Source organism: Homarus americanus, unplaced genomic scaffold (genome assembly GCF_018991925.1).
Source record: "Homarus americanus isolate GMGI-L3 unplaced genomic scaffold, GMGI_Hamer_2.0 scaffold16430, whole genome shotgun sequence".
NCBI lineage: Eukaryota > Metazoa > Arthropoda > Malacostraca > Decapoda > Nephropidae > Homarus > Homarus americanus.
Window position 1 is genome coordinate 1,122,112 of NW_024729259.1, and position 10,503 is coordinate 1,132,614.

Genomic DNA, 10,503 nt, shown 5'->3' on the forward strand with positions numbered 1-10,503 from the left:
TCACTTATAAAACAGTAAAATGTGGATGTTTTAGTGGAAAAAAACGGTGATAATTTATCTGTCGAAGAAACTAAACTCCATCTGGTTTGGTCTGGAGGTTTGCAGAGTGTGTGAAATTTCTCATAACAGTACAGTACAGGAAGCGGAGGAGTGAAAACGCTGTTGTCAGTATCAAACAGTGTCTAAGATGCTGAAGTGTGCTCGTTTATTACTGTATATCAACAACAATCTATCTTGAATGTTAGGAGTGTTTAATCCTAAGGTGAAACTAACAGAAGGCCTAATCTTAGGTGATTCTCCCCAAAGCAAGGAATCCGTTAAAGTTTTTCCCTCTATTTCGTTAATATTTCGATATTGTAATACTATTTTCTACTTCAACATTAAAATGGTTTACAAAGTGAAATTCTCGCTACCTAACAATACATATCTCAGCAGGCGTCGAGGATATCATCACTTAGGAACTTAGGTACTTCATCTTTATTAGTAAGGACGTATGTCATAATCGTGGTATGTTTTTTTTTTTCGGACAATACTCTTAACTTTTCTTACAAAGCGATGATCAAGTGGGTCAGGCTGTCTCCACAACAGTGAGGTTCTGGATTTTTATTTTCAGAATACATGTAGGTTCTTTCGCTTACGTTATTATTGTGGTTGTTAACTTTTGTGACAGTAAGGCAGAGAGAGAGAGAGATGGACAGTAGGAGGGACAGTCAAACAAAACCCACACACCACTAACACGTCACCACCCCTGTCGTCAACGAGTCTCTCCTCCTCTCAAAGCAGACCGACCCATCCCGTCCATCAGGCCAAACGCGCTCGCCAACACATCAATGTGTGTGTGAGTTATATGCATCAACCCGTTCTCGGTGTGGCCTCTGGGGGCGTCACTGTTGATCTAGGGCGTCTCCGTCAGCAAAGTCGCGACTGGTAAGGTAGTCAACATTCCCGTCAGGAGTCCAGGGACAGGGCGACACACTTAACAAGCTCGCGGATCAAAATCATAGCCAACCTCAGCCATGCCGCGGCAACCTTATGGCAGTTTATGTCTTGTCTGTCCCTCCCCTTCCCATCCTCCCTCTCCTTCCCTTCTACTTCCCTCCCTTCCCTCCCCTCTTCACCCCGACCCGTGAGGATTAACTGTTCAGCACGATAACTTTGTTCTGACCGTACTCTGATATCACCCTTAAGAGTACAATGATTTAACACCTTTAATACTAAAGATTTACTCATTGTTGTGCAAAATTTCAGTGTTTTATATTTAAAGGCTTTATCACCTCTGTATCACTGTATCTTGTTCCCGGTAACTATACCTTTGATTTGCCGCAGCTTTGAACGTCATCGTGCAGCAATAAAAACACAAAGTAACTCATCGGCAACATCCATCTTTTAAAATGCTCACCTGACGATTTTACAATAGTATCCTAACTGCTCCTCACACATGATTATTTGAATCCTGTTCCTAACCTAACATAACCTAACCTAAAGGATAATATCTTGAATGTGACTCCTTAGCATAAAGAGACCATTAACTTGAAGCGCAACAACAAACCTGTATATTTGTATATAATGGTGTGGGTGAGAGGGTTTGTAATATCTCCAGGGCGGTGGTAACCTAACTTAACCTAACCTAACCTAACCTAACCTAACCTAACCTAGCCTAGCCTAAATATCTTGTAGATCGCATGCTGTAGTAGCACCGACAATTTGTTCTCCTTTCTATAACAAAAGAGGGAAAAATCCGAAGTCTTCTGGATTACCGAAATGGAATACTTGACTCCGTTAACGTGAAGGTCTCGGACACTTGTGGAATATATGTAGTCATGAAAAACTGAAATGATGGAAGAATGAATGAAAAATTAGAAAAAAAAGTGAGTGAGAATGAAAGCATGAGAGAAAGCGCATCAGGGAGGCATCAGGGAGGCATCAGGGAAGAGCTCCTCCACCCCGCGCCAGGTTCATTAACTCCTCCCGCTCTCTCTACTCAAGGCACTTATTAATCAACGCCTCAATCAAGTCTTCCTCCAATAATTACATCTACGTCCTTAATTATATCCGCGAAATCCATTCCATTTTTCGGTGAAATGCGATTATTTTAATTCTCTAAATCAAATCCAGAAAAAGTTGAATTCCTTCCTTTCATCTTCCATACATAACCATCCAATTTGGTCCGACCTTAGATAGAATGTTCTGTTTTGTTTATCAAGTCTCAGGTTCGGATCTAGACTCGAATTCGGATAATAATAAGGTTAGTTAAAGTTATCCGAGTCCCCAAAACTGCGCCCAGTTTGGATCTAAGTTTTAGCACAGCTCTTCAGTACAAATGTTCCTTCCCCCTTCTCTCATACGCTGTTGCTGGGGCGAGCAGATTCTCCGGACGTAGTGTGGCGCCTTCCTGCCATACTCGGGGTCATCCTCGCCACCATAACCACCAAACTCAATTCCGTGTTGGGATTTATTACAGCGGTCGACGGTGATGCTGGGTGTTGTGCCGCGCGTCTGGCGTATACCACCACCACTCCTTCCACTACCACCAGCATTCCCTCTCCACCAGCACCCCCTCTCCACCACCAGCACTAGCTCCTCCACTCACCTCATCTTCATGCTTTTCTTTATTTTCTTTATTTAGACAAATCCATTTTATTTATAGTTAATCCATACGTTTTGGAACTTTTCTTTTGCCATCATTTTGTGGTGTAGGCTGTGGTGAGGTTTCAGACGATCACTGAAACCTCACAAATGTCATCACGGTAATATCATCACTACAAGGAAGCTGACATCACCACATACAAGAGTAAAGTCAGCAAATACTGTATAATTATTTTCAGTTTTGGGTGAAATTCCTCCATTCATATTACTTAACACTGAGTGAGGCCCCACCTTCACCCTCCTCCACTCGTGCAGGAACCATTTGGGTGTGTGTTTGTAATGCCGACTTTCTGGATAATCATTCCTTACTTTGTCTAAGTTTACACTATAATTTAGTTTTCATGTTTTATTATCCTCATACTGTTTTATCTGTTCTCATGGATTAAGCTGGTTATGTTTTTACTACTGTACCTTAGCTTCGTTTAAAACTCCGTCAGTCACACCCACCAGCTTCACTTCCCTCTCCCACCAGTCTCATTTCCCCCACTAGCCACCACCCCCCCCCCCACCAGTTACGCCCCCTCCCCTCGCTCCAGGATCCGTAAAAGAGACCCTCGTAACCAATTCCTCCGGAGGCTCGCAGTTCAAGGACTTAGTGCTTAAGCCGACCAAGCTGTGATAAGCTCGGGGTTAAGCCAAGACCTTTTTCAAACCCAGTTCGTAAGCCCGCAATCAAGCTACCCCTCTCCTACCTCCTTTCCTCCCTCCTTCTGGCCTCCGTGCTCCAACTTACGGACAATGGAGGGACGCTGGAAAGGGGAAAGGAAAGGAAAAAAAAGAAGAAGAGTAGGGGGTGGATTCATCTCAATTTTTTCCCTTCTTTAGTTTGACAGACATACAAAATGCCTTTTCATACTCTCTTCTCCATACCTACCTCCTCTCTTGATTGACTTTCGAAGGGGTAAGGGGGTCAGCTGAGGGGGCAGGGATATTTTAATCTGTGCTGGTGGATTATGGTTGGACACGACGGAGACTTGCGTGTAATGATATGCAACTTAAGTAATGTTACAAGGGGGATGAGGTGGCCTAATTCGGCTTGTCCTGTGTGAAGCTGGGGTGGTTTTTCGTCTCGTCTGGCCTGCAAGAGAGAGAGAGAGAGTACACGGTCATATAAAGACAGGCAGAAAAGACAAACACCAATAGACAGACAAGACTTCAAGGAGACAGAAATTACACTGAAAAAATAGACAGATGTAGAAGATACAGACAAACAGACAGACAGACAAACAGACTGAGATACAGGCACCATCATATAGATACGGTAGACAGATGTAAACAATGTATAGAGGGAAAAACACCAACAGAGCCAGATAAAAACACACATACAGAGCCAGATAAAAACACACATACAGAGCCACAAACACAAAGGGACAGGAAGTGGGAAAAACACGAACAGATACACTAAATCACGATCACAACCAGATACAAAAAAAGAGAGAATAAGGTGAAAAACAGACATACCAAAAAAGAAAATTCACACAGAGATGAAAAAACAACGTACATGAAGAAAAGAAAAACATATAAAAACACATACAAACAATCTGAGGTACAAACACACACACGCACACACACGTACGGGAGAAAAACAAAACAAAAAGAGAAGTTTGCAGTTCTCTCGCGCCCTGGCTGGTCGAGTCTCCGGCTTCAGCGGTTAGGAACAAAGAAGACTTGAATCATTCGCACGGACCTGCCGAGAGAAGGAATATTCATTTTTTTTCCTTTTTCGATGTTTTTGTGTCGGGCTACCATGGGAGACCGGAGGGTTTGTGCCAGGCTACCATAGGAGACTTGAGGGTTTGTGGCCAGGCTACCATGGGAGACTGGAGGGTTTGTGGCCAGGCTACCATAGGAGACTTGAGGGTTTGTGGCCAGGCTACCATGGGAGACTGGAGGGTTTGTGGCCAGGCTACCATGGGAGACTGGAGGGTTTGTGGCCAGGCTACCATGGGAGACTGGAGGGTTTGTGCCAGGCTACCATGGGAGACTGGAGGATTTGTGGCCAGGCTACCATGGGAGACTGGAGGGTTTGTGGCCAGGCTACCATGGGAGACCGGAGGGTTTGTGCCAGGCTACCATGGGAGACTGGAGGATTTGTGCCAGGCTACCATGGGAGACCGGAGGGTTTGTGGCCAGGCTACCATGGGAGACTTGAGGTTTGTGGCCGGGCTACCATGGGAGACCCGAGGGTTTGTGGCCGGGCTACCATGGGAGACTGGAGGGTTTGTGTCCAGGCTACCATGGGAGACTTGAGGGTTTGTGCCAGGCTACCATGGGAGACTTGAGGATTTGTGGCCAGGCTACCATGGGAGACCGGAGGGTTTGTGGCCGGGCTACCATGGGAAGCTGAGGGATGTGGCTGCATGGGAGACTGGAGGGTTTGTGCCAGGCTACCATGGGAGACTGGAGGGTTTGTGGCCGGGCTACCATGGGAAACTGGAGGTTTGTGGCCAGGCTACCATGGGAGACTGGAGGTTTGTGGCCAGGCTACCATGGAGACCTGGAGGGTTTGTGGCCGGGCTACCATGGGAGACTGGAGGGTTTGTGCCAGGCTACCATGGGAGACTTGAGGGTTTGTGCCAGGCTACCATGGGAGACTGGAGGTTTGTGGCCAGGCTACCATGGGAGACCCGGAGGGTTTGTGGCCGGGCTACCATGGGGAGACTGGAGGGTTTGTGCCAGGCTACCATGGGAAGCAGGGTTTGTGGCCAGGCTACCATGGGAGACTGGAGTTTGTGGCCAGGCTACCATGGGAGACTTGAGGGTTTGTGCCAGGCTACCATGGAGACTTGAGGGTTTGTGCCAGGCTACCATGGGAGACTGGGATTTGTGGCCAGGCTACCATGGGAGACTTGAGGGTTTGTGGCCGGGCTACCATGGAGACTTGAGGGTTTGTGGCCGAGGCTACCATGGGAGACTTGAGGGTTTGTGGCCAGGCTACCATGGGAGACTTGAGGTTGTGGCCAGGCTACCATGGGAGACTTGAGGGTTTGTGGCCGGGCTACCATGGAGACTTGAGGGTTTGTGGCCAGGCTACCATTGGGAGACTTGAGGGTTTGTGCCAGGCTACCATGGGAGACTTGAGGGTTTGTGGCCGGGCTACCATGGGAGACTTGAGGGTTTGTGCGGGCTACCATGGGAGACTGGAGGGTTTGTGGCCAGGCCATGGGAGACTTGAGGGTTTGTGGCCAGGCTACCATGGAGACTTGAGGTTGTGGAGGCTACCATGGGAGACTTGAGGGTTTGTGGCCAGGCTACCATGGGAACTTGAGGGTTTGTGGCCAGGCTCCATGGAGACAGGGGTTTGTGGACTACCATGGGAGACTTGAGGTTTGTGTGAGCTACCATGGGAGACGGGGTTTGTGGAGCTACATGGGAGACTTGAGGGTTTGTGGCCAGGCTACCATGGGAGACTTGAGGGTTTGTGGCCAGGCTACCATGGGAGACTGGGGTTTGTGTGAGCTACCATGGGAGACCGGAGGTTTGTGGCCAGGCTACCATGGGAGACTGGAGGGTTTGTGCGAGCTACCATGGGAGACTTGAGGGTTTGTGGCCGGGCTACCATGGGAGACTTGAGGGTTTGTGGCCGGGCTACCATGGGAGACTTGAGGGTTTGTGGCCATGTATTCTGCGTTGTTTTAAATCCTCTATAACTTAGATTATATTTTAAGTGGTTATAATTGTGATTATATATATTTTACATGAATAAGGTTGTGATCATAGGTTATCTCCTTGGTGTGTTTGTTTATGTTGTGATACTTTAAATATATAGGCTTATTTTGGGGTGTCTGTGAGGCTTATTTTAGTCGTTTTTTAGTCTTTATTCTGACTTTTTCTATTTTAGATGTCTTGTGTCTGTTTATTAGGATGTGGTGTGGCTTATTTTAGGGTGTCTGTGCGGTGTTCATTAACTTAATCCCTTGTGAAAGTCTGTTAAATCGTAATTTTTTTATCAATAATGGAAATATTAATTGTGACACGAAGCTCATTGTTTGAACTGTGATTTATTTATTCATTTATTTATTTATTTATTTATTTATTTTTATTCTCAAACCACAATACTGCTAATGAAGTAAAAAATGCGTAACTAAAGCCAAAAGTCAGTTATACATTAATTTTTTATTGATATGCAAAACTGGTGGTTCGTTTCGTGCAATATCGCCCCCCCCCCTCCCTCCCCCCCGCCCCTCGCCCCACCCTATGCTATACAATTCCTTGTTCGAAAATGAAGACGGAAAATTTTGGACACGCCTTTTGGACCAGAAATTCTCGACTGCGGACTCATGCTCGTGCGTAATTCACATTTTTCCAGGACTATCGCTTAAGAAAACATCAACTTTCTCTCGCGGATTAAATAGTCAAACAGAGTAATTAGTTTCCCCTGGAATTTTAGCGTCAGTTGTAATCCAATTTTGTCACGCCGCCTCCGGGATAGACTGATTTTGTATTTTTTTTTCTACTTGAGTAGTGACGTGAAATTTTCTTGCAGAGTTTTAATGAAGAAGAGTCTTGAGTTAATCTGGTTTCTTAATGCCGAGTGCTTGTTAGTCTAACTCCACAGCGAAGTAGTTTTGGAATTTAGGTGAAAGTTTCCCTTCCACCTTTCATGGAATATGAAAATTGAAAAGAGGTTATTTAACTAAGCCTCTTAATCTTGGTACTTCGAATGGTTCATAAATCAGACGATGGAAATTTTTTGGGGGGATCTAGGCGTTTTTGTTACACTCAGCTACTGTAGGTCTCTTGGTGTTCCTGGGTGCTGCTGTGCCCTTACAAGTAACACAACAAACAATCACACAACCGAGCTTTTCAGTATTGTGTATAAGACTCCTGGCGACTCCTTCAAGAGTTTTTTTTTTTGCTTGTAATAATTATTTATAGTTTGTTTACTATTAACTTTACATAAGCTTCACATGGTTGATAGTTTATGGCCTCTTTGGTCGTGAGCTGCTCAGTGTTCTTTGATCATGGGTCGTGACGTACAGTAAGACGTTCAGGAAAATGTCATGACAAAATTTTAGATAATATTGCTAAAAAAATCTTAAACCATATTGCAATTTTTGACAAACTTCACTAAAAAATATTGTCATGCGAATATTGAATGAAACTTTATATTTAGATCACGATATTTATGCAGTATTTGGATAGTATGTCGATAAGTTATAAGGAATTTGTCCAGGAGGAGAATCTTTAAACTTATAAATAAGAGGACAACTACTCGAGCAGACAGCATATACTATATTCCTCTATCAACTCTCATAACAAACGGTGCTCTGCGTTTTGTGATAGGAATTCTGTGAAATGTGGGAGAGCTAAACCATCCCAATCCATATTTAATCTACAAAACGCCCATCAGCACGTCCATACAACAATCACGCGCTTACACACACACAGATAAAATACAGAACCAGGCATGAATAATTAAACAAACTGCTCCTGCTAATCGGACTAATTCATTCAACCAAACGTCTGGATACCGTACACTCGTAGTCTGTTGTATCATAAAACAAGTCCGCCTGACCTTGGCTTCATCACCAACACCCATATCAGCCTACTAACAACTCCAGGAAGCTGATTAACTGCTAGTTCACTTTTTACACTCGCCAGTTTTACGGCGGGACGGCTGTTACGAGAGCAAGGGACGGGGAGTTAATTTACTTCGTTAAGGAAAGCTACGAACTACGGAAGTCATTTTGTAGCCATGAAATTAGGTCCTTGGAGAGCGAGACGTTGTTTGAATGTAATGTATTTAGGTAATTCAACAGCCAGTCTCTTGCATCATTATTGTGAAAGTTTTAGTTTCTATATTGAACAAAAACTCGAAATGGAGGTTTGTTTTTCAAATACAAATCATAAAATTAACTGAACGAAACAAGACTTACACAGGGAGCTCTAAGTGATTATAGAGAAGTAATAGATATATTGGAATTGCATTTGCATAGGTTAAAGACGTTGTGTTTGATAATTCAATAAGTCTGAAAATAACTGAAAAGAATATCAAAAGTGTCACACCGCTCCTATTATGCGCTGTGTATGTATTAGCAAAACGGCTCCCTTGCATTATGAAATAGAAAATTACTTTTTGTTTATTATTTAGGAATCGGTCTCGTTTGTGCCAAGTCCGTCTGTTTTGTACACAATAGTTTATCTTACACATCGGCAGAGACAAATTAAGACAAGTTTGGGTCAACTCATTCTATCTAACGCCCCAAAATATTTGCTCAACCTCTTATAAACGCGTTTCAACATTTCACAGAGAAACATAATTATCCCTCAAATAAACAAAAACAAAAACATATGCCTAGCTGCACTTGGCATAATAAATTCCTAACTCTCACAAAGCACCACTTTTCTCAACGCAAGGTAAACTTCTGTAAAAATGTAACACGCTTTCCTTCACTTTGCTACCGCGACGCTGTTCCCTGCCCTCGTAAAACACAGCCAACTACACTACCCTTGGTAACATGAGCGAATTGTTGTGCTGTAATATTTATTGTAAAGCCCTGAAGGTCATTTTAACGCCAGGAGGAGAGAGAGAGAGAGAGAGAGAGAGAGAGAGAGAGAGAGAGAGAGAGAGAGAGAGATTTTTTGGGTGAGTTTACCGTGAAAGCAAATGGGTGCTGTAGGGAAAAGGGACGATGGGTAAATGGGTACTAAGGAACAGGGAATGGGGAAGAGGAGAATGGGTATTGTCAGAGGGAAAAGCATAAGGTTAGACTGTATTCACTGGGCGTGGAGGCTGAGTCGTAACAACTGAAATAAACCTGGAATATATAGTTTACTGGGAATAGAGATCGGCGGGGCTAAGAAGTGGAAAACAATTATGACACACACACACACACACACACACACACACACACACACACACACACACACACACACACACACTCTCTCTCTCTCTCTCTCTCTCTCTAAAATTAGCTCTTGTATTATTCCGAACGTCTTTCTCAATAGTTCTCTAGTTAATGTTGAAAAAAATGCGGTACTATTTGAAACGGTAAAAATCCGCCTAATGCTCTTGTGTTATAATGTAAGATATTTTTAGCATTGTTTCCAATTTTGCGAGAGTAATATAAATCAGTCATGTGTGTCTGTCTTAAATCAAGGGGCTGAATATAATAAGAAATTCTTCGTTATCACTAGCGTTGTCCTTAGGTGGGCAAAAAGGTTAATTAAACATCAAATGAGCAATGAAATGTAAGAACAAATTCAGGGACTCCACAGAAGTAATAAGTCTAAAATAATTATGCTTCAAACAAAATACAAGTCACATCAGATTCTTATTATGTAACGTCAGTGGGGAGAATTATTTCTCAAATACAGGATACAGTAACTTCAGAACCCGCAAATATGATAACATTACATTTCTCACATACATTTACTCTCAGCAGCATAACACTTCAATAGGTGTCGAGAGAGTGAGGTAGACAGGGGATAACAAAGTATCAGCATCGCCAAACTTCCGCCAAAGAGAACCCATCACTCCTACCACATAGGCACAATGTAGTCAATACTCAGGAGGTCTCTGGAGGGAAGTTTACTCGCTTGTCTGTCTTCATCCCGACTAGATTATAAGGAGAGTATTTTCTCCCACTTTTTCTTAGCTTATGCTGCTTCCGTCAACAACACGATACAACAATGGTCTTATCTGCCGCAGGGTAAATATAGGGCTTGACAAATAATATATTAAAGGAGGTATATTTCTTACTAAAAAAATAGTGTAGAAACTGATACTGTACTGTGCTTCAAAATCTTAGTCGCTGAAAAACTAAGGATAACACAAGTTTACTGTATAAAAATCTTTTCTAATTTAAATGACATTAGATATCATCAACTCGTGAAATAAATAGTCAAAGTGAT